We start from the raw sequence: 25755 nt of genomic DNA on the forward strand, positions 1-25755 counted from the left end.
CTAGGATATGTTAAACCAGACACAGAATAGCAGCATGGTTGTTTTATCTCGGCTCAGCAGAGTCCAGATAATTAAAAAAGAGAACGTTTCTGTGGTTTTGTTTCTCTTGGTCTATTCTGGAACTTGCTAACTGGGGAGATTAGCCTTGCCCTGGCCAGCATGAGGCCTTGATGAATTACGTGGGAGATTTTAATAATGCTCTTATCGCCGAGGAGACCAGGTCTGCCCCTGAGATTGAGTCATCATTAGCGCATGCTCATGTTTAACCTGTCGGCGTTTTTTTCCGCTTTGGATTTATGATCTGCTCTTTCTGCCGGTGAAGTCGTTTGGGCCTAGGGTGGTGCAAAGCCTATGCTGAGTCCAAGGCTGTTCCGATGCCACCATCTCTGATGGCAAATTTGCTCATTGTTGACATAAACACGTTTCATCTTGCCTTTGGGTAATTGATTAGGTGGTGGATTGTAATAATCTCTGTGATCTTTTCTCTTTGATCCACCTCTTGAAAAGCACAGTGACAAAGAAATTCCAAGGAGCTTCAGACACACTGAAGTTAACGATGTGACAAAGCGTCAGTCATCGTTTACTACTCTCCTTCAAAGTGACATCGATGGGGCCCATGTTCAGTGCCGGTTCTCATGCTCCGACAATACCTATTTGTTCAAATTTGTCATCAGAATTACAAACTTTGTGAGCGTAGAGGCTGAACACTACTCTGTAACCTCAGTTTCCTGACCTGTAAACTGAAATCATAACAGTGTCCCCGCCTTAGAGTTGTAAGGATTAAAATGAGTTAATTCATGTAAGGCATTTAGGACCTGGCCCATAGTAAGCACAAAAAATACTAGCTATTGTCGCTGTTGATTTCATAATACAAAATCAACTTTATGGTTAAATTTGAGAGTATTATGGAACACAAATGTTCCATAAATAGAACTGATCATGAAATTTTAAAAAAAAAAGTAGGATATGAACAGATTTATACAAGGAGTTTTATTACAGCATTTTTTTATAATAGCCAAAAGCTGCAAACAGCATGAATGTCTGCATTATATAGAGACTAATAAATATATCACAAAATATAAGTGTAAAACACAATTACAGAACACAAAATATATAAATTATGCTCCTAGATATTTATATGTATTTGTCCATGTACAGGAATAAGCGTGGAAGAACATAAACTGCATTGTTGATAGTGGTTATGTTGGGAGAATGGAGTTACAGGAAGGGGTGACTGAGTTCCAGGGGTTCTTAACATTTGGCATCATGTGAAACCTAAGAACACCCCTTCGCCCCAAAAGACTGTTTATATGTGCTTAAAATAAAATACATAAAATTACCAAAAAACCCAGTTATATTGAAATAACAGTTATCAAAATATTTAAAAACAAATTTGTGGTAAGAGTTACATATATGTGCTTCTTAATTAATGCATTAAATAACAAGATCTGGCAACAGTCTAAGAATTAATATACCTTCCCTGAGATAACAGGAGTAAATGATATTTTGAAATACAGCAACTACACTGTAATTTGAAAATATAGTGATTTCTGTCGTGACAGAGTCACAGATCTGCTAATGCTTCTGTGATTTGTGGCCTCCATTCATACTGGAAGGAAGTGCTAAATTTCAGTTGTTAGTGAAACTGAAGATGTCTTTTTTTCCATCCAAGCTCACAGATGCCCTGAATTTTATCCATGGACTCTGAGGGTCTGAAGATTCTAGGTTAAGAATCTCTGTTTAAGATACTCCATCTGTCATTGTAGGCCTTGTATTGTATTACTTGAGTAATTCAAATGACTGAAATTAAAAAATACAACAAATATAATTGATTTTGACCTATGGGTATACGAGGCTGTTAGTGTTTTAAAGGAGAGAATGTAAATCATTATATAAAAGTCAGGGACAGGGATAACGATGATAATGTTTTTAGGAAGACCTTACAATAAGCACTTGGTGGTTAGGTTTTCCTTTGAGACCAGCTTAGCTTTTTGAACTAGATGACTTGAGTTACCCCAATAGTTTAGTAGAAGATCTTTTCTTATTAGAAAAATAATTTTAGGATAAAAAAATTCTTATTTTTTAGAGATGAATTATTTAGGGATAGAATGTCATGATACCTGTAATTTACTTTTGAATACTTTAGCATAAAATATAAAGTGAATATTTTAAAGAGAAAAAATGATTATATTTTTGATTACACAAGCCACACTGTATACATTCCCATCATTTAGAAAATCAAACAACAAAGAGATAATGGCTCCTTGGTCCATCCATGGTCCCACTTACCTCCTCAGGTATAATCCTGGTTATCAATTTAGTCTCCTTCCAGATAGTTATATATATAAATAGAGATATAAAATTAGTTTGTCGTGGCTTTTTAAGGACATAAACGTCATTTTTTGTTTTACTTTGCAACTTGCTTTTTTTAAAATTGTTTTTATCTTTTAGAGCAGTTTTAGGTTCACAGCAAAATTGAGCAGAAAGTACAGTTTCCATATACCCTCTGCCCCCACACATGCACAACCTCTCCCCACTATAAACATCCCCCACAAGGGTGGTATCTTGTGACAACTGATGTACCCACATTAACATGTCATCATTACCCCAAAACCATAGTTTACATTAGGGTTCACTGTGTGTTGTACAGTCTATGGATTTTGACAAATGTGTGATATGTATCCACCATTATAGTATCTTATAGAGTATTTTCACTGCCCTAAAAATCCTCTGTGCTCTGCCTATATATCCTTCCCTCTCCCCAGCCCCTGATCTTTTTACTGTCTCCATAGTGTTGCATTTTCCAGAATGTCATACAGTATGTAGCCTTTTCAGGCTGGCTTCTTTCACTTAGTAATACCCATTAAAGTAACTCCATGTCTTTCTGTGGCTTGAGAACTCTATCTTTATCATTGAAATAATGTTTCATTGCGTGAATGTACCAAAATTTATCCATTCACCTAGTGAGGGATATGTCTCATTGTTTTAACTGCTGCCTATTATTGCATAAAACAAATGGGTCACAGTTTATTTTAACATGATTCTCCATGATTGTAATGCATTTCTCCACTGAGAGGCATCTTTGTTGTTTCCAGTATTTCCAAGTTACAAACAATGATCATCCTCACACTCCAGAGTGAGTAGTAAGGTAGATGCAGAGAAGTGCCTGTGGACATTTGCTGCTTTAATGTAAGTGTGAATAATATTATATTGCTATTTTTGTAGTTCAGATTCTTGTTCTATTTTTTTCTGCTTCTATTTATGGACATCAAAGAAAAGCAAACAAATAAAAACCAAACTGTTATCAAACGCAGATCAGAATAGGCTGTGAACATTAGTGGAGAGGGAAAGCTATTTTATCTCCATCATGTATGCTTCATTTAAATAAAGAGATTTGCAACTTTTAAACTTATATATCCAGAAGTATATTCCGCGCCTTCCATGGTTAAAAAAAAGAAAGAAATGAAACTGTAGTTGTGAATTGAAAGAATAAGTTTATTAAATTGATAAAGTTCACGTCTCAACTGCCTTTAACATTTTGTAGTTTATCATTAGTTCTATTTTGACTGAATTTATTTGTAGTAAAAAGTTGCTGGAAAATAATTGTTCACAAATACTTTCGCTTATGATTTTTGTTCTAAAATGTAGTCAGGGTCTGTCCACCTGAAAATTATGTAAATAGTCTTGGTTAGGAAGTTCCATCTGGGCTTCCGTTCCCAGCTAATTGAGTTTTCCCCCAAATGACTTATGTAATTACATCAAGCCTCATCTTTTATCTGGTTATATATTCCTGTTTCAAGAGCAGAAGCTATTTTTCTTTTTTCTTTTCTCAGTTGTATCTCATGCTCCTTCTCTGTGAAGAAAAGGTGGTATGTTGACTATTTCCCTTGACATTTCCTGTGCATAAACTTTTTACATTGCTTGACTGGTACTTAAATTCTTGGGTAACTTCTGAAAAATGTGAAAAGAATGAAGGGTCCAGGAGAATTCTAGTGGTTTGTGTGTCTTCCTCCACCCTGCTGTCTGACTTACACTGCCGTGTGTGGAGCATTGCATGGAGAGTGTCGACCCAGGATGAGCAGGTGGTTTCTCTAGGAGCAACGCCCATGGCTAGTATTGACAGTGAAGCATCTGAAACTGAATCATGGGCTTATCTTCAGTGGTCAAAATGCCAGCTTTGGGTTAACTCCTTAGAAATCCTTCAGGAAACTGATGGTGTTTATTGTGATTCTTTCCTGAGCAGATTGACTTTTTTCCTCTTATAGTTCTATAAATGAGATTTCTTTTACTTCCCACACACCTTAAAATATCAATTTCTAAAATTAGAATCTTCTACTAAAGACTAAAATCAATAAATCTAAAGTATTTCTTTCGCTTTATTTAGCAGAGGAAAGTGGTGCTTTTGCTGGCTAGGTCTATATAGGTTCTATTTAAGGAAATATTTATGACTTTGGAATTAATGAGTTCATTGGTTCATTCTTTTGAGTGCATTTATTGAGTCATTCATGCACTAATTCAATCAACTGGTATTTATTGAGCTTGACCCTGTGTGAGGCACAAGGACACTGAAGGAAGCACAATTTAAGACCCATTCTTCTGCAGACAAGTGGGGACTGCTCTCGATTTTGTTAGAAGTCAATTAAGCACAGAGAAGGCACATCTTAGCAACACCCAGGATTGTATTACCTTTCTGTAAGGGAGTAATTGCAGGTTGTTGGTTGGTTTTGAAAGAAAGAAATTTTGCTGTAGATTCTGCTGCTAACATTTTTCTCCCTTGGAGTATCCCTGAAATTGACTTATTTTCTTCTAGCTGGTCAACCCAGAGTTTCAGTTAGGGAAGCACTTCACTTTATTTTCAGCAAAAGCTGACGTTGAGAAATTATACTATATGGTGGGTAGGATTTATGTCTATGCTCTCCTTACAGTGAGGGTATTAGGGTCTAAGAGCATTGGGTTTCAGAGTAAGATCTCTAGGATTTTTATGCCTGGGGGGACCTTAGAGATTATCTAGTTGAATACTTTTCATTTTGTAGATGTGCCACTTGGAGCTCAGACAAGTCAATTGTCCTGCCCAAAGGGACCGAGGAAGAGTGAGAATAGAAGTCTTGAGACTCATGTTCTGGATTGTACCTTTACTCCAGGAGAAGGTAGAAGCTAACAGTTCTGCTTCTGGTGTTTTGAATTCTGGCCTCACCACTTCCTACCTGTGAGGAACAGCATGTTCAACTTCTCTGTGTTATGATGTCCTCGGATGGAAAGGATAATAGAGTTGTTGTAAGGATTCAATAAGATAATTGCAAGTAGGGCTGTGGCACAGTGCCTGGCACAAGTGAGCACTTAATTATTGTTGATATTATAAAATAATCCAGGAACATGGAACAGAGCATAGACGGGGTATTGTCTATTTTAGGCACTAATGTTTCTCTGGTGCTCAAGAAAGTGCCTGGTGTGTATCCAGCTCTCAATCAAGATATGTTGAATGGATTCTTTTCAAATGTAAATTTAGCAACTCTCATAGAGGATAAATGATACCAGGAAGGGGAAAAGAAAGATGATGTTTATGCGTTGCTTAAAACAAGAGGGTTGTGAAGTGCTGTGCCTTTTTAGGGGGAACAAGTTTGTTTTTAAATGAGCCACTTCTGTAAGTAATAATTAATAGGAGTATGTAACAAAATATCTCAGCTGATTTCATTCTGCAAAGATTCATTCAGATCCAAGCAGTCATGATCAATGGGTGACTGGTTGATAACATCACTGTCAGCTCCGCCTTTAAATAGAGCCAGAAACACACTATTATCACTTTCTCCAGTTGGACCACCTTTATCAGGCCCCCATCATCTCTATAGTGGCTGGATGATTCCTGGGGCCTCCCACCCGATCTCCTTTCTTCTACTGTCAAATCTCTGTTGTCCGCTCCCAACACAGCAGATAGAGGGTTTCTTTTAAGCTTAACTCACACGCTGTCTCTTGTCTCCCTCCTCACTCTGTGTCATTGCCGCGTCCTCCGAATGGCCCTTGAGGCCCAGCACCATCAGGTCCTGTTGTTCCTTCTGGACCTCATCACCTACCACTCTCACTTTCCCTACATTCCCACCACACTTGCCCTCCTCTTATTCTTCCGTGCTCACACACCAGGGCCTTGGCAATTTGCTGTTCTCTCTTTTTTGGAAAGCTCTTTTAGACACCCATGTGACTGACTTCCTCATTTTCCTTCAGGTAGCTGCTCGTATGTTCTTAGACAGGCTTTTTCTGCCCCGTGTGAAGCTGCACTTCCACTCTCCCACCCCCTCCAGCACTCCCTACTCTTCTTACTTGACTTTATTTTTTTCTTCATAGTATTTATCATCACCTGCCACATTATGTGTCTTTTATTTATTGGTATCTCTCCACACTAGAATTTAACTTCTATTTTTTCTGCCACATTCCTCACATCTGGGTTGGTGTCTGGCACAGAGTGTGTCCAATTAACATTTGTTGGATAAATGAATGAACGACCACTTCGTTGTTCATGTTTCATGCTGTCTTTGGAAGGTTACTGTAAACACCGACTGGATTTATCTTGGCAACGTTTTAAGAATGTCTGTCTTCCTCTACATACCTACTTGCGTTCCCTCATTTTTGAAGAAAAGCAATAAAACAAGAGGCAAAACTAAGGCCTACCTGCAGAGACCTTGTGGAATAGAAAGCAAGATAAGTGAACATAATGCCAGGCTTTTTACCAGCTAATAAAATAAATCAGCCTGAAGATAAGAGGACATAAGCACTGTGGAATGTACACATGATTTCTACCGATGCGGTGGGATTGTTAATGGCAATGCTTTCACATCTAACTCAGCTGGTGCTGCAGGACTCTCTCAGCTTAATGGTAGGAACGGAAATTTTCTGTTAAAATGAGAAACATTCCCCCTTTTGAAGTCTCAATTCCTTCACATCTAACTGGTATTTACTGAGTGGTGCAGAGCACTGCTCCTGGTGCCCTCCGTGTGGTTAGAGAAGGAGAGAAGCGTGTAAGGATTTGTCAGTCACACTCATCTCTGGTTGGTCCGAGTTAATGGACAGGAGTGTATTCTAGGCCATTTAAAAACAGTGGACTGCCAGTACATCGTTCGTATCTCACCCTGGAGTGTGCTCTGTCGATTACATTGAAATGAGAGTGTGCCTTGCATCTTGAGCAATCTCAATACCGTGACGAAAATGAGGGAGCTGTTTTGGGAAGAGCCAGCTTTGTAGGAAGCAGAATGTGCCGTTTCTCCCAGCTGGACCTGGGTAGAATTCTTCCCCACTCACCCTCCAGGGTTGGTGCAAGAGCCTCACCTGGGAAAGTGATGCAGGGCTCGTGCCATGCTGACCCACCACCTTTACTTCCCTTTACCTTGTGTGTTTTGCTTATCTTACTTGGAGAAGGTAAAACAGGTTGTGGTTTAAAATGCCTTTTATTGACTATAAGCTTCAAAGACAGTGGAAAACTAAATAAGAGATGCTGATGGACCGAGAAATGGACCTGATAGTCTACTCAACTTAATCATGCTAGTAACTTAGAAGAAAGGTGGGTTTTTTATTTGCAAATACCTCAAAAGGCAGATGATTCACCTACAGCTAACAGAGCCACTGCACTTTGATCAAGATGTCCACGCTCACAGATGACAGGGACATCACCAGCCACCTGTCTAAATGTCCTTAAAGCCACAGAGATTAACTAAATTCCATGGAGGAGATAGAAAAGAGAAAATATCTGCTTAACATGGTTTGGTTTTCACAAATTTGAATAATATGTTCAGCTGAAAACACTTTGGCTTTAAAAAATTGTAAATTGTTTTCCTTTACATTCGATATTTCATGTTGTTTTGCCTTCACGTAGAAAAGGGAGTTTGCTTGTAATTATGTTTCTGAAGTGCCTTTTCCACAGCTGTCGACAACCCGCTGTGTTTTGCTCTGCCCTCTTTGCCATAGCAGAATCATTCTTCTTTCTGGCCAATCCATGCACTGCCTCACCATGTTCTCTGCCAGATTGCTGTTTTAAGTTTTGCTGTGTTCCTTGATGATGTTCGCTCTCCGTAATACAACCAGAAGTTGAAGCTGAAATTTAATTTAAATTATCGTCAGATTGCGGAAATAGGCCTGCCATGTGCACACTGTCCCCGTGGGGAAGCGGAGGAGTGTCTGAAATGACGAATGAGCCGGCTGCTGGCGACAGTCATGAAGAATGTGTCTAAAAACAGGGATGGTATGAGGGGAGGTTTATCTCTGTGTGTTACATAATGAAGGGCTTGATTTATGGGCTCCCGGGAAACCACAGTAAGGAACAAAATTGCCATTGGGACTCCAGAGATTTTGTTCAGTTTGGGAGCTTAAGTTTGATGTAAGGTCTCATGCTCTTGGCAGAAGAATGACGTTTTACTGAGTAGACTTTGAAATGTTATTATATTTTGTGTGATGTGCAAGCATGCTTCTGAGACAAGAAAGATATCAAGTCATTTCCCTCTCTCCTAGAACGGTCTGTGATAAGTGGCATTGATCGTTGAATAGCTTCCTGGTGTACAGGTGACTTGGAAGACGTTTCTAGACTCTAAGGTCCCCGAGGACCTTACATGTATTTTTTTATTCTTTTTCTCATTTATTCTTTCATTCATATTCATGTTGATTGAGTATCTCCTACGCTCACGCTATGTTGGTGGTGAGAGGATAAAATGGTGAACAAGCCAGGCAAGGTTCTGGTGACTTACAGTCCAACAGGGAACATTAATTAATTAATAATTAATTATCACAGTAACAAGAATATAATAGCAAGTGTACATAATATATTTATATAGTAACAAATAATAAATGGAAATAAAAGCTTTGAAAGTGAGAGAAGCCTGCTGCTATGAGGGCATTTAACCAAAGACCTTGACCTAGACATGAAAGGTCAAGGAAGATTTCTCTGTGGAAGTGAGATCTGAAAGAAGGGAGGATGTTAACCAGGTTGAAGGGGAGAGTAAAAGAATTGTGGCATGGGAACAGCACGTGCAAGGGTCTTGTGGCGGGATGGAATATCCTGCTTTGAAGGCAAATGTGGCTGGTAGGAGGTAGATGGTGAGACTAGAAGAATTGAAAGGAATCAGGCCACCTGGAGCCTCAAAGGACACACTCAAGATTTAGATTGTTTTCCTAGAGCAGTATGAAGTCACTAGTGCGGATGAGGGGGACATTAAGCAAGAGTGTAGTTTGTATTTTGGGAAGATTCCTCTAACTGGCTGGGAGGAGGCCAAGGTTAGATGTGGACAACCAGTAAGACGCTGCCTCATTTTTTGATGAGGGTGTCCTGGACTTCGCTGGCCATAGTGCAGATGGGTTTGAGGGACATATGTAGAGCTTTGTATCTTTACTGCCTTGTCTCGGATGGGCACTTAGTGAATGTTTCCCTTCTCAGCATGGATTAGAAGATTTAGGTTTTATTTTAACTTCTGTCATTGTGTAGCTATCAGACCTTGTACCTGTTGCTTCACCTCTCTGGGACTTAGTTTTCACATCTATACAGTAATATAGTCAGAGAACATCCTTTTTGGTGCCAAAATTCCCTGGGTCCATGATGTTTTGAGTGCCATGGGATTTTCAGGTAGATGATTAAAAGGTAAATACGTGAGATGTTGGTTAATAATGGAAGACCAATATGTAAGTTTGCTCATGTAACCACCTTGCTTCAAGTCCTTCCCTCCAATTCCTTGGATGGTAGAAGAAGACATAAGTGGGTAGGGATGCTAACGTATACTTTTCCATTTCTTATTATGGCAAACACAAGACTATTCTTTAATTAAGATGCTGTCTTAGTCAGCTCAGGCTGCTAAAAAAAAATGCCATAGTCTGAGTGGCTTAAACACCAGATATTTATTTCTTACAGTTCTGGAGGCTGGGAAATCCAAGATCAGGGTGCCAGTAGATTCAGTTTCTGGTGAGAGCTGTCTTCCTGGCTTGCAGATGGCCACCTTCTTTCTCACCTTCTCACTGTGTCCTCAGATGGCAGAAAGAGAAAGAGCTCTGGTCTCTCCTCCTCTTCTTATAAGGACACTAATCCCATCATGGAGGCCCCACCTTCATGACCTCATCTAAACCTAATTACCTCCCAAAGGCCCCACCTCCAAATGTTATCACATTGGGGGTTAGAGCTTCAACATATGAATTTGGGGAGGGGACATAAACATTCAATCCGTAACAGATGCCTTTTTAAAACGCACCAGATGTGATTCATTAGGAAAACAAAACAAAACCCTTCGTGTGAGTAGGAGTGAAAGCAGAGATTCTAATGAAGCAGCCTAGCGTACACAGCCTAAGTGGAGTGGAAAAAGCTAGTGGGCTTTTTGCTAAGGGGGTTCATCTGACTCTTGTGTCCTGTGATTTTGGAATCTTTTGTCAGCAGTTGTAACAGGCACACTTAGCTGCAACCACAGACATTTTCCAGTAGAGGAGTGTTGATAATATTTTCATTGACCTAAAAAAAAAAACCTAATGACAGGGCCAAAGGAAAGGCAGGAGCTATAATTTGCTGGTCAGCCTTGGTCTGCTGCCTACAGCAGCCTCTTCAGTGTGAGTCTTTAAATGAATGTACATTGCCTCGGAGATCCCCGGAGGGCAGGGGGTACGCAACTCAGTCTTGGCCTCATAGAGGAGTCACAATTAAAACAAGGGCGGCACTGTTGACCTTTAGACTACAAGCGGACTGCTTTCTTTGTGCCTTGTCGCCCAGCAAAATAATCCTGATAAAAGCTTTTTGTTTAGTCATTGGGACAAGATCCGGGATTTGGGGAAGGAGTATTTCCCCACCCTCTCACAAAGTGGTTTGATGTTGGCTCAGCAATAGCTGTTCAGCTGACCTGGGTTCCAAGTAGACACTGGGGTGGGGGATTGGTGGAGTAGAGAGGCTCTTGGGTGGCTCTTAGGTCATTTTTAGACCTAAGACCTAAGACCAAAGATCCATTTTTAGGATCTTTGTTGCATCTCTCACACTTAAAGAAGGACAGACTGCTCCTGCTCCCTGCTCCCAGTCCCGTCACCATGCCTTTGCCCCTGTACTAGTCCTTGTAAATTCCCAAATGGTGAATGGGCAAGGAGGTCAGGGACTTACACTTCCCTTTGCTCCCCCATTTCACACTGTGGGTGAGAATCTGTGTTTCTGACGTTGTATCAGATTGGCCAGAGGAAACCTCATTTTTCTAGTGCACTCTGTATATGAGTTTTTGGGGCTCTTGAGAACTATTGTAGGTGTAGACCAGTGAAAGGAGAACTGCTGCTTCTTAGATTGAGGGCATTTAGAAGAGAAAGAGTTAAAAGGAAACAAAGGGCGGGCCCCATGGCTGAGCGGTTAAGTTAAAGCGCTCCACTTCGGCAGCCCAGGGTATCGCTGGTTCGGATCCTGGGCACGGACCTAGCACTGCTCATCAGGCCATGCTGAGGCGGCATCCCACATGCCACAACTAGAAGGACCCACAACTAGAATATGCAACTATGTACTGGGGGGGCTTAGGGAAAAAGAAGAAAAAAAAAAAGATTGGCAACAGATATTAGCTCAGGGACAATCTTGAAAACAAAAAAGAAACAAAAAGGCAAACACCAGGGTAGAAGCTTTCAGTGACCCTTAGAAGAGAGAAGGGAGAAGACTCTGAGTGTGGTGTGTTCTGGAGTTTCGGGGAGAGGGGGAGCACTGTCTGGCAGAAGCCTCTGGGCCTAGCACAGGACTTGGCAGTGGTAGACTCTACTCCTGCTCCCTGCAAGGCTCTGAGCAGCCCCTCTCCGAGGGCCCTGCAGGTCTAGGTCCCTCCACCTCGGGCCCCCAGACCCACTGCATTACAAACACAGGCTCCCTTTAACAAGTGGGCGATCCACAGCCCCTTTCTGCCAATGCTTGAAGAGAGGAAAGCCCAGGTCTGGAGAACTGCGTGGAGCCCCTGCCTTAGCCATTGCCCCATACTCTCTTCTGGTCTCAGATTTCTTTGCTTTCTCTGCTAGGAAGAGAGGGTTTCCTTTTGCACATTTTCACCTGGGCAGTCTAGGTTTTAAATTCTGAGTATTTGAGGAGCTCGCATTGGTTTTGTTCCAACCCTAAATAACAGAATTGGGCTCCAGTCCCCTCTAGCCCCTGGATTTCTAGATCATCTGGGCTATCCTTGACTTCTGCAAATGAAGATGGCCCCTCCATGTTCCACCCTCCCTCTGAAGATAATGACCAAGCTCCCAGGCAGAAGCTGCCAGTGGGAAGAGTCCCACCACGGCCCTGACAACCACCTACTGAGGGCTCACTGGTGCCGAGCACTGTGTACAGCAGCTCCTCTCATCTGCAGAACCAGCCTGGGAGGGAGTTATCATCAGACCCATCTTACAGGAAACCGAGGCGGACGTGGTTTCTTTTCTGTGAGCCTCACTGACTCGCACAGGGATCTTTCTTGGCCCTGAACCTCCTCCCCCTCCGTTGCAGCAGAGGACCGGAGGCACTTTATTTCTGTGGTGTTGCCTTTTTCATCACAAGCCTGAGAGCACTCTTAAAGACAGATCTTCCATTCTTTAGCAGCCTTTCAGCAAGAGAAGCTGTGGTGTCGCCCTTCCTTACAGCTGGCCATTGCCAGGAAATGACCTTGGTGCATGTTTTTTTTTTTTTTTTTTGCCTCACCCCCCACCATCCATTAGGCTGATCTTTCTAAAAACATAAATCAGATCATGTTACACCGCTTAGTCAAACCCTCCAGTGACTTGCATGGGGTCTATAAATTTGGGTTGGAAAAAAATTACACCTCTGTTCACTAACCTCCAACTGTAATTTACATTTCCTTTCGTTATAAGTGAGGGCAACAAACCACAGCGGAACCTGTGACTTTGTCCCCAAAAGAACACACTGATATTTTCTTTTCACGTTATACTGGTTGCATCTATCTCTAAATATCATGTATGCCCATGGTTATTCAAAGTGACAGCAGTTATCAGACCCACCACCTGATCTTATTATTTAAAGCATGAACAAAGAAACCATATTTTACCATATGATAAATTAGTTTTTTAATATGTTGATAACTTTATTTTAATACAATGGGTTTTGTTAATCAGAAATACCAAGGTGGGGTAGGGGGAGGATGAGAGCAGTGGCCCAATTTCAGGCAATAAGGTGATGCATTGGCTGAAGAATTTAAAAGCAATAAAAAGTCAACTTCAAGTCTATCTGTTTTTTGTTATCGCTATATGCTGGCAGCTCTAAACAATGGCAGTGATAAAATACTCTTCCATGCCAGGATAAACCATCCCATTGTCCCTCTGCCCCTACCCCACTACCTATGGTCTCTCACAGTCCTAAATTTTTTTTGTTATTGTTTCTGTTTTGTTTTGTGGCACTTAAATCATTTTGTAAGAAGAGGTCCCTAGGCTTCAGTAGGCTGTCCAAGAAGTCCATGGTACAGAAGCAATTAAGAATCCCTGACTTAGAATAAAATACAGACTCATTTTGCTTGACCTACAGGGCCCTATATGCCTAGGCTCCTGCCTGCCTCCCAGCCTCATTTGCTCCACCCTCCCCCTCTCTTGGCATCTTCTAGTAAACCAGAACTTCCTGATGCTCCTCAAGCATGCCAGGTTCATTTCTGTCTTTCTTCTTCCCCCAGATCTGGCTCACATCTTGTTCTGAAGTCAACTTTCAATGTCACCGCCTTGTAGAGGCCATCCCTAATAACCCTATCTAAAGTAGGCCACGCCCTGCCCTAGTGTTCCCCGTGGCAGGAATTACTGTTGAACCCTCTGTTGTTCTTGTTTACCGTTGCCTCCCCTCACTGGAAGGTAAATCCATAAGAACAGAGAGGGACTCAGATTGTCCTAATCCTTGCTGTAGCCCCAGCGACTGGCACCTTGACCGGCACAGCCTCAGAGCTGAGTTTGCTTTTCTTGAACTTTCCATAGTAGCAGCCAGTTGACCATATATATTTAATCACTAGGCTTAAAACCTTAAAATAGTTCCTTCAAAACCTAGGAAAATGTATTCAACTATAAAAATGCATGTGGATACAGTGAATGTGTTATGTAACTGACAGTGAAGAAACAAGAAACCTTCCAAATGTAATTTATAGTCCAGAAAATGGCGCCAGATTTCCCCTCCCACCTTCTCTGGTGTTGTATCAGTTTGGAGAAAGCAGCAGAAATCCTGACTCATGGAACCTTAGACAGTAAGGATGCTTTGTCTCGCAGAACAAGTACAGAGGTAGGTTGCTCCCTGACTAACTCAATTACTCAGCTGTCACCAAATACTCAGATCCTTTCCATCTCCTCAGACTCTCCACACTCTTCCAGCTGGTACCCCTCATGGTTGCAAGATGGCTGCCAGTAGCCACTGGGGCAACATGCTCCCATTTTCTAGAAGATAAGTCCTTCCCTTTAGTATGATTGCTCACGTGCCAGTGACAGCCCTCAGAGGAACGCCATGCAGATTGATACAGCTTATGCCATGGGCATGGGGTGAATATTTGTAGAAAATGGGGGTTCCATAAGGAAGGAGAAAGGGGGAATAGATATTTGGAAGGCAGCACACAGTGTCCACTATGGGTGTAGTTTTTTAAAAAATCAAACTGCTTTTACTATTGAGGAATAACCACTTAGAATAGGTTTGGATGGGAACAGTTCTAATCTTCCTATTTTTAATTTTTTCAAATGTACATGGGCTGTTTTTCTTCTGGAAAAAAAAGAATTTTTAATTATTGCCTTTATCTTGGCCTTGTTATCAGTCATGTGATCTGGCAGTTAAAGAAATATGGCCCATGGCTGCCGACTTAGATGCTTATATAACAGGCTTTGGTCTCCATAGTTAGTTTTAAAGGAAGAGTGTGTGCCATGGATTTGGCAAAGCTCTAATATAAATTTCCAAAGAAATAACACTGCTTAGACTTTACTTAGATTATGAGGAAGCAAGTCAATTGATCTTGGGAGGCAGAGCAAAGACTCTAACCGAGCTCTGGAAAGCCTCTAAATTTTTTTTAATTCCATTTTTATGATAGCAGAAGTGTTGGCTGCTATCATGATGTATCCTAGGAAATAAAAAAAAAAAGCTTTTAAGATGGAATAGAATTTGGTTCACTTTGGGACAATTATAAAACAAAAGATACAAGTAAATGAGGGAGATATATATTTAGAAGGGTCCGGAAAGAGAGCCACCTGTACTTCTGCAGCAGAGAAGGGAGCTCCCCAGGGGTGGAGGATGGGGGTTGGGACACAGTGTAGTGGTGGGGAAGGGGGAGCCTGAGGGGACTCAAGCCATATCTGTAAGGAGGATGCATATTCTGAATTACTAGCATCATAAGACATTAATAAAAAACAGAGTCAGTTTATCAGCAATAAATCAACAAATGAAATGGTGGTGTTAGATTTGATGACTTAAGAATCCTTCAGTCTCTTGTTGGTATTTGAAGGCTCAGCTAAAGAGGGTGAGATTTCTAAAAATATGAGTCGTCCTCCTTCCAGACAGATATTAGATATAGCTCATTTTCTTTCTCTTTCTCTTCCTCCTCCCCTTATTATCCCTGCACCTCCTTTTTCTCCCTGAGTTATGTGTATTTCATGTGTCTTGGTGCTTTTCAATGGTGCCACCTCCCAGGATTGGCTGGTTAAGGAATTCAATTGTTTGGCCCCCTGGTAAACATCTCTGATGGACACTGAATCAGGCCCAAGCCCCACATCTCCCTCCTCAGCATCAGGCCCCTAATGGTCTGCAGGCCCTCTACTCCTTTGAGAATAAAACTGAGTGAAATGACATAATTGGGACAAGAAAAGAAGCCCTTTGAAAGCCAGGTAGTGGAATTGAAAAATGGTGCTTGTTTTTTGGGGAGATATGGTTTTAGAAGTAAATTTCCTTTTATTTTAGGGTTAAGGGTAAATATTTGGAATGCCTTTACTGATGGCAACTGTCGTCCATGATCTGCTCCATATGTATCACAAATTTGGGGGAGCTATGGTTTAGGATTATAGCTTTTTTCCTCTTTAGTGTCTGCAGTTGTATACTGCAATCATGTAGGCAACAGGCAGCCCAAAATACTTGTTTTTATATCAGTAAAAGTCCATTTATTGACACCAAGATGAGATGTTTTGAAAAGAGTCAACAAACATGTTTAGATTCCTGTTCCACCGTTTTCTTAGGAAAGTCATTTTATCCTCCCGGATAAAAATGGTAACAGTAATTTTGCTTGACAACCTTAAGTCTTTCTCATTGCAATGAAAACCCTTTGGCGACCTCAGGCACCCCTCCATCATGCCCCTCACCTCATTCTCTCTCCTCTCCACTCTCCTCAGCTCCATTCACTCCTGGATCCACTCCAGTCTGGATTCCTCCCTTACCCCTCCTCTGGCCTTGTAGCCGTACTCCAGATGTTGGTGTTGAATAAATGGCCTGACTGCCTTTGCCACCAGGTCTTGCTGTGGCCACATCTCATGGCTCTTTTTCCATCCTGACTTCTGCTGCATGGTACAGCTGACCATTCCTGATCTAGTTTTCCCTTCTGTGTGGCCCCTGCAACACACTCTCTCCTATTTCATCCTCATCTTTCTGGCCGCTCTGCCCTATATTCCTTTGCAGGTTCCTCTTCCTGTGGCTATCCCTTAAATGGGGCCATCCACCAGGTCCTGAGTGAAATCTCCTGGACAGCTGCATTTGAATGTCTCCCCCAGACTTCACACTTAACGTGTCTAAGATGCAACTCCTCCCCTTCCCCCCACCGACCGAACCCACTGCCCTTCAAGGTATTTGTGTCGCCCTGAATAGAACCTCTCAGTTGCCAAAGCCAGAAACCTGGGTGGTAGTCTGGTCTCTTTCCTTTCCCTCATTTCCCACACTGAATCCATCACCAAGTCTTGACCTGCCTGCTTCTTAAATATCTCTGGAATCCTCCAGCTTTCTTCAGCCGCGGTGCCTCTTCCTTTGCTGAGGCCACTTGGTCTTTGGCCTGCATTCCTGCTGCCAACCAGGAGATCAACCTGCCTCCTTCCTCCCCCTCAGATCCATTCCAGACATGAAGCCAGACGGATCTTCCCAAAACACAAGTTGGCTTGTTGCTCTGCTTCTTTATACCTTTTGCTGCCTCTCCTGTTCCCTCTAGAGAAAGCCCAAGGATAAAGCCTACTTCTTAATGTGGCTTTCAAGACTAGCCCCCGCCTGCCTCTGCATCTTTCACCATTCCTCTTCTTCCTCTCTCTACGCCAGCTAAACAGATTGGACTTCTTGACCATAGTCCTGTCACCTTGCTGGTCCTTGTGCCCGGAATCTTCTTTCCTTCCTCCTCACCCTTGCCTGATTGTCCTTTAGGTCTCAGCTTTCTCTGTAACTTCCATTGAAAAGCCCTCCCGGACCCTCAGAGTGAGGTGCCCCTTGTGGAGACTTCCATAGGAGCCTGTGTTTTCACTGGCTATGTAAGTTGCCTGCAACGCCTAGGACAACTCTTGACACAGTATGTGCTTCACAAATACTCAACCAAGAAAAGAAAAAGTAAGAGTTCATGGTGTGTGAAAGAGGCTCTGTAAATTTTAAAGCATTCATTAATTTCAGTTCTTAAGAAAACAGTCTATAATAAAATTTAGCAAGAAAACCTTAAATCACAAGGTAGCTCAGTTCTGTTTCTGAGGATGAGAGATGAGAGCTTTTTCTACACAATCACCAGACCTTTCTGTTGGTAGATTTCTGCCTTGTCATCTTCCCTGAATTTTCCTCTGGTAATGCTATGTCATCTCTTCTATTACCTCGGCACCCCTTGCTCAGATACCAGAGGAAGGTGCTGCATTGAAAGAAATAAGGAACAAGGTTCATCATATGTACAGATTTCCATCTTTGGATCAAATTCAGTGTTTAAAAATCTGCGGTTTCTGGGGCCGGCCCCGTGGCCGAGTGGTTAAAGGGTTTTGCCGGTTCGAATCCTGGGCGCGTGGACATGGCACCGCTCATCAAGCCATGCTGAGGCAGCATCCCACATGCCACAACTGGAAGGAACCACAACTAAAACTACACAGCCATGTACTGGGGAGCTTTGGGGAGAAAAAGGAAAAATAAAATCTTAAAAAAATAAATAGATAAATAAAATAAAATAAAAATCTGCGGTTTCTGGGAAGTCTTATTTTCTTAAACACAAAATCCCTTGAACTTCAAACAGAGACTCTGGACTAAAGCACTCTCTGGCTATTCTTAGCCCTTGCTTTCACTGTTTTTTAAATGCAGTGCATGATCTATACATCCATTGAGCAGCTAGGCTTCCTCTTTGGGAAGTAATAATTCTAGTGAGTCAAGGGAATTGTTGAGAAGATAGAGTGGACATGTCAGGTCAAGGTTTGATGAATCAGCCAGCCTAGCCTGAAGCTCGAAAGATTGCCATCTGCATACTTTACATTTTCTTCTCCAAGTTGACCATTAAAAATGGCATATTACACAAATGGGTTTTTTACAGCGTGTGAATCAGCTTGTGACAATTCTGTAGGGGTTTTTCCTTTAATCCCATGAAACTAAAGAGAACCAGCCATGATTTTGATCTGCAGAAGTAAGGAGAAAGGGGCTCAATTCTGTAGCTTTCTGCTGATGCATTTGAGAAAATAGCAATTTGGGTCTTGGGAGGGGCGGGGAGTTTGTCCTCCAAAGGTGATGCTGGCACGCAGGGAGTCGGGTGACTTACCAGGCTGTGCCTCCTGGGGTCAGGTCACTGGTTGGTGTGGTGGGTCCGGAGGTCCCTTTTTTTAGGTCTCTAACATCTCTGGGCTCTAATTCAACCCGAAGAAACTAGAGGAGGAAGAACGAGGAGAGAAGACTTACTCAGGTTCTCCCTCCTGTGAGATAAAAGCATTCCAGATATGAAGAGAGCTGAATAATGAAATAGGATTGGAACAGGCAGGGCCATAGGGCCTTTGGCCCCTCATCCTGGAGGGTGCTGAGAAGGAAGTTTCTGTTTCTACACTGGGGCATTTTTGTGCAGTGACCCCCATCTCTGCGCTGGCCTGGGCTTTCTCTGCACAAGGAGGAGGCATAATGAAGATCTGGGATGGGAAAAGGCTGGGGTGGGAGCAGAATGAATCAGATGGCGTGGGGAGACTCACAGGTCTTCAGGGCTGACTGCTCTCCCTCAGGGCGATGGTCAGGTGACAGTGGGCACAGGGGCTAAATTGACAAGGCTGGACTCCATCTAGACCTGAAGGTTTCTGCCCTGTGTATGATGTGATCTGATTAGCCTTACAATACTGTATCATTGTTACAAAATATATTTCAAAGATAAACGATTGGTGGACTGGTGTATATATTATATATAAACAGAGACAAAATCTGAAATGATCTGATGAACAGTTTATCTCTGAGGATAGGCTTTGGGTAATTTTAATTTTCTTCTTTGTGCTTGTCTGTATCTTCTACTTTTCTGCAAAGATCACATATTACTTATACACCTGGGAGCCAGATCACCTGGCTTTTGGTCTCTACTCTATCACTTACTAACTGCAAACCTTAAACAAGTTACTTGACCTCTCTTGTGCCTCAGTTTCCCACCTGTATATGGGGATAATAATAATATCTCATAATAATAATACCTCATAAGGTTGTTAGAAGGATTAAATGAGTTAATATTTGTAAAGTGGTTAGCAGAGCACCTGGCCTGTAGTAAGCTCTATATATGATTGATAAAATAGAAACTAGTGTTTGAGCCCTTGAGGACCTGGAATGTGTGTTTAATCAGCTTCTCTCCAAGTGCCTCACATAGTGCTTGGCAGGTGTAGGGTAAGCACTCTGCGTATAGGTGTCAAATAAATACACATATTTTTTGGCTATATCATGAGTTAAGTAGACCTTAGCTGGCTTTGTTTCCTATGAGTGGGAAAAAAAATCTCATTTCAAATTCCAAATAACCAAGTTTACAAAGAAATTTTGGTATGCAACTATTTCATCAGATGGGGACTGCCTGTATTTTCAAAAATGTCAGGAATTGCAGTGCCTTGTAGCTACATGTGATGGATGATGTGAGAAAGCATCAGTTAAACAAATAGGGCTTAAAAACATTGTTGATAAATGTCTGGTAGTGCATTAGTGTTGTTGGGGAGAGCACGACTTAAAACTCAGAAAATGCATAAAGCAACATAGTTTTGGATCTTAAGCCAAAATTGATCAGATCTAAGGCACGGGACTACATCTTGTAAGGCATGTTTTCCAAAAGGCCCTTTCAGCTGTCATGTCCCTGCTGGAGTGTTACAGTGGCCCTCCGAGGGGGGAAACAGGGCAAGATGCAGGCACAGTATTTTTAGAATACATTGTTCTCTGAATTCTAGAAACAGCCAACCTAGGTAAAAATGTATTTGCAGACACACTCTTCCACTCTTTGTACTACTTTAAGATTGGTATCTAGAAATAGAAAACAAAGTGTGTTTTCTTTGTCTCATAATTAAATTTCTTGTTGTTTCATCCAGTGGTGGGGAGGGACCATCTATTTTGGGCTATTAGAGTTGATAAAACATCATCTTTAAGGCAACATGCCACGAGCATCGAGGCGGGGAAGTGTGGTATCAGCATGAGAGCTTTCTCGTTGAGCTCAGGGTCCACGAATTGTAAAAGCAGCTAACACTTACTGAGCTTTTACTGTGTGACTTAACACGGATTTTCTCCTTTAATCTTTCACCATCCCTGAGAAGTGCTACTATCACTGCCCCCATTTTACAAATTAAAAAGATGAGGCTGAAAAAGGTGAAGAAACTTATCAAGGCTGTAACTCTATATTGCTAGAATGAATCCAGAGACTATCACTAAACTATGTTGTTTGTATGTACAGAAAAACCTCCTCAAGTATGTGTTATTTTTATTTTAAATAAACCAGAGTTCTAGCTTCTCATAAAAACTTGTAAGAAGAATTAGGCAGTTCCTGGTAAAAGACATTTGGGTTCTATAGGTACACAACACTTAGGTGCTATTTCATAATTCCCAGGAACCTACAGAATGAAGTGGCTTCACAAAAGGCTGGCTCTCACGTCTGCAGGAGGTGAATGAGGCTTGATTCACTGCAATTAAGATAAAAATAAAGCTCTCTTAGTGGTTTTCCTAAATAAAGAACTGGATACCCGCTGATGATAGTTGGTGTTCAGTTCAGCCTTTAAAAAAAAGCCACCCACACATCAAGTGTATTAAGATTCTTAGCAGGAGAGGTAAATGGCGATTATGCTGGTCTGTAGGTGTGTTCTCTACTGTAACCCCCCCACACACTAAATTTTATTACATGATAACAATAATAAACTACCTTTTATTGAGTTTCTGCATCTTTTCAGAAACAGTACTAGGCCTTACATATATTTCATAATCACTTCAGTCTCAACAAGCCCTCTAAGGAAGGGGGTATTATAGTTGTTGTATACTTTGGAAAGCTGAGGCTCTGAAGAGTTAAGTGAATTGCCCAAAGCCATAGAGCTGGCAAAGGGCACAGCTTACTATGGACTCCCCAACTATTTTACTTTTATCTATTGTAGAAATTCCCAAGCATACACAAAATCTGACAGATTGGTACGATGAAGCCCCCGTATACCAGCTTACCCAGCTCCAACAGTTATCCAGAGCTTACCACTTTTCTTTTACCTGTTCCCCCATCCACACACCCCTTATTTATTTTTTTGTATCTTAAAGCAAACTCAGACATCATATCATTTAACCCATAAATAAAACCCAAAGGTAGTTTAAATGTCACAACATTAGCAGTTTTGCTTTCAAGCGACTTCCTACTCATCTCGCAGCAGGCTTTGCTCCACAGTGAACTTGTCTCTAGTTGGTGGTGCTTATTGTGGTTGTGGTGTCACTGTCTCTGTGCGGTCATTTCCTGTGCCTTATAAACTCCAACGGGACAGTAGCTGTGCCATTCTCCCCACCCCCACTCCCACACTCAGCGCTGAATCGATGGGGCCAACTGCTGTTTATAAAATGAAGGGTAAATGCTGTTAAAGACCTCAAATTTTTAAAAATTGAAGGTTCACTATTTTCAAGCAATCCTAGAAAAACGAGTGAATCTTTGAAGGAAGAGGTGAGAAGATGCCCTTTCAAAACCCTAAGCTGGCTGCTTCCTCCTTGAAAGCATTTTATATGTACAGCACACTTGGCCAGTAACTGCTTGGGGAACTGGATTGAAAGTACAAAAGGAGGCTGAATTCTGGCATCAGTTTGTGAGTTTGATTTTTAGAAATATGCCTCAATTTGGGTAGGGTCAAATTGGCTCCAGAACAGAAGAAACTGCTTTCGTGGAATAAATTCTGGGTAATTGGGAAGACCAGTTTCCCCCCAAAATGAAATTTTTCCTGTGAATCTTTCTGTCTATAGTTTATGACTTCACGGGAATAGAAGAAACTTGGGACGTGGAATCAGAAAACTGGTGTTCTCTTCCCCTGTTCTGCTTCAAATTCACTGTGAGACCTTGAGCAGGTCACTTAACCTCTCTGAGCCTCTGTTTCTTAATCCATCTATTCAGTAAATACAGCTGAGTACCTACTATGTGCTAGGTAGGCACTGGGCATCAGATAAGATGGTGTATGTGAAAATAATTTGTAAATAAATTCTTGAATAATTTATATTATATATTTTACTGTATATATATAAAATAATTATTGGTGTTTTCCTTGTTAAAATGCAAGTGCCTTTGGAAGGGAGCACTTTGAATAGTAAGCTGTCCTTATGAATGATTCTTAGCTTATTAGAGCTTTGACAGGAAGGGGACGGAGACAGCATGCAAGGCCCTGGGCTCGCTAGATGCATTTGGTCGAAGACTGGATCTGAGTAGGAGTAATTGTATGAGGAAAAGGTTGTGAAGTTAGTCCATGAGCAAGCCCTGTTCTCAAATAGCACCACCTAATTTCTGGTGTACAGAAGAGCATTCAAAGCAGCAAAAACAGCAAATCAAACAGCTTACACATACTTTGAGCCCATTCACAGCAATTTCTACAAATGTGCCCCTTTTGAATAAACAACACCTGGGCCTGGAAGTTCTCTAGTCATTTTTGTCCTCTCTAACAATGAACTCTTGTTAATTGTCGGTGAACTGGCAGCCTGCTTCCAGTATGAAGACATCTGCATAAGCTATAAGACCGTTACCTGGTCTTTTAATTCAACCCCTGTTTCCTCCAGCTCCATTTCCTAATTTCTACATTCCTGTACAATTGTGTTTGTGTTTTTGTGCTTCTTTGAGGAATGAAGTGGGGTAAAATATATTGAATGAAAGGCATAAATAAAAGTCCCTTGGATTGGAGTGAAGCAGGAATTGTTATGAACCCAAGTGGGAATTTTAGGACTGTTAAACAGATTGTGTGTTATATTGTTAGTTGTTAAACATTATGTAGTGGACAGATCATTGACCTTGGGAAGGCTGGGTTCATTTTCACTAGTGCAAGTTACCAGAACCCAGGCCATTCAGGGAAACACTTAGAGCCATGGAGAGTGACACTGTGTTTTTGTTTTGGCATCACATTAGAAGTTTAGAGGCAGTGGATACATGGCAAGCACTGTGCTGGGCACTGGGGAAATGAAGAATGAGATAAAGTCTTTGCCATTGAGCAATCACCACTTCAGTGCAGTAAAGTAAATATTCTACCACATGCCCTTATTCATTTCTTTATTCACTCAACAAACCTGGCCTTGAGGCCTTGCTAAGGAGTTTGGCTTTGATTCTCCAGGCAGTAGAGTTTGGGGAAGAGGATGTGATCTGATTGGAATGGTCTTTTCAGAAGGTCAAGGACTGAGAGAGTGGGCCTGGTGGCTGGTAAATCAATTAGGAAATCAGGGAAATCTCCCAGGGTTCCCAGGATCATCTGCTTGTGGAGTTCCATTATATATCAAATTATGTGTTGCTCTCTCTCACTGAGAACAAAAAGGGAAAATCAATGAACAAAGATACACAAAATACAGCACCAATTTTTGGAGTAAGGCTCATTTCAATTCAGGCATCATCAAACAGACCTGGTGGTCCAATACTGGTATGAATTTTTGCTCTCTCGTTACTGGTGAGACCAGGCTGTATATGATTTCTCCCCTTGGTTTAGATGGAGAAATGGAAGAAAATGTCCTGTATTAGTTATCTATAACAATATTACCACAAATTTAGCGGCTTAAAACAACACACATTTATTGTCTCACAGTTTTTGTGGGTGAGGAATCTGATATAGCTTAGCTGGTCTCTCTCCTTCCAGGCTGCAATCAAGGTGCTGGCTGGGGCTGTGGTCTCATCTGAGCTTTGACTGGGGAAGGTTCTGCTTCCAAACTCACGTGGTTGTTGGCAGCATTCAGTTCCTTGTGGCTGTAGGACTGAGAGCTTTGTTAGTTTCTTGTTGTCTGTTGCCTGAGGCTGCCCTCAGCTCCCAGAGGCTGCCCTCAACTGCTTGCCAGATGGGCCTCCCAACATGACCTCTTGCTTCTTCAATTGCCAACAAAGGAGTGAGTTGCCTTGAAACAGGAGTGTTATGATGTTATGTAACATAATCACGCACATCATGCCACTTTGCCATATTCTATATGGCTAGAAGCAAATTACTAGGCCAGCCTACACTCGAGAGCAGGGGATCACTCAAGGGCATGAACACAAGGAGGCAGAGGTCATGGGGGTCATTCTAAGAGGCTGTCTGCCTTATGTGATGCTCAGTCTCTTGGTGGAGGTGACGGAGCAGATAAGAGGGGCTCTAGGGTTTTCGGGCTCCCAGAAAATGTTGCTGTTGTCACAAAACCACCCTCTGTTTTCCTCTTACTCCACGTAATCTTGGGAAATTGATCCAGAGTCCCCGATGAATTCTTCGGGCTGATTATTCTTGCTGTGCTACAAGGTTAAGGCAAAACCTGTTCTATTATCTCTTGGCTAGAATCCTGGTGATATTACTTTTATTTTCCTATTCCTTATTTTGTTTCATTTCATTAAATATTATCTTCTTTGCCTGAAAGATTTTGCTCCTTTTAGTTGTTTTTAACTTTAATTTGTTTAGCTCAACTAATTTAAATAATAGTCACTTGAGGGAAATTAAAGAGGCAGGCAGGATTCCAGACAACATGCTTAGAAGGCTGCAGATAGCAACTTCAAGCATTCTGTTTATTAATTTAGTGATAAATCAATAAGAAAAAGAGCTTAATGGCTCTTAAAAAAGCGATTCCTGGCACTGTGATGGATCTCCCTTGAGCATATCTCTCTGTCCCAATTTCCCTACCTATAAATCCACAGGTGCAGTATCTATACTAACAAGATGTTCCAAGGGGAACTAATAATTTTTTAACATAAACTGGAAATCTTACACAATAAAAATTGATTTGCATTCAGCACTGTTGAGCAGAACTCTACAATGAAGCTTTAAATAATTGTCTTGCACTAAATGCCTGCCATGTGCCAGGAACTCTACTTGTTGTCTTTATTTCCTTTTCTTACAAAGTCTGGACAGTGGCCTTGAAAGGTAGATATTATCTTCATTTTGCGAATCATGGGTCTGAGCTTCAGAGATGTTGTTTAGCAGGTCCAAGTCACACAGCTATGAGTTCGGATTCTGCCTGACTCCATATTCTAACTTGCTGTTGCATCAGGAATTATGGAACTAATGTCAATCTCTCACTCATATTGCCATCCATGTATTGTTTTTACTGAAATCAGTGGCAGTTTTCTAGAAACCAGAAAGGGCAGAACTTAAAGGAGTTTCTTCTTGTGTGTCGTTGTTCTCTAAGTGTTATAGAAAAGCCAAAGGTTGAATTGCATGATATATTTACCCTTTACAATATAAAATATATGTCCACTCTATGGAATACAATACAGC

The 25755-nt window shown here is 41.6% G+C and overlaps 1 protein-coding gene across 4 annotated transcripts in view; it reads left to right on the forward strand.

Annotated features, from left to right (window-relative positions):
• The window catches only part of ARHGEF3 (Rho guanine nucleotide exchange factor 3), a 284203-nt gene that overhangs the window by 158047 nt on the left and 100401 nt on the right, over positions 1–25755 (forward strand). Inside the window, exon 5 of one of the 4 annotated variants that reach the window (XM_070493511.1) lies at positions 3096–3189. The exons of the other annotated variants lie outside the window; for them this stretch is intronic. The gene's annotated coding sequence lies outside the window, so the exon portion shown is untranslated. The remainder of the gene's footprint in view (positions 1–3095; positions 3190–25755) is intronic. 4 annotated transcript variants of the gene reach the window in all.

Source organism: Equus asinus, chromosome 21, assembly GCF_041296235.1.
Source record: "Equus asinus isolate D_3611 breed Donkey chromosome 21, EquAss-T2T_v2, whole genome shotgun sequence".
Lineage (NCBI taxonomy): Eukaryota > Metazoa > Chordata > Mammalia > Perissodactyla > Equidae > Equus > Equus asinus.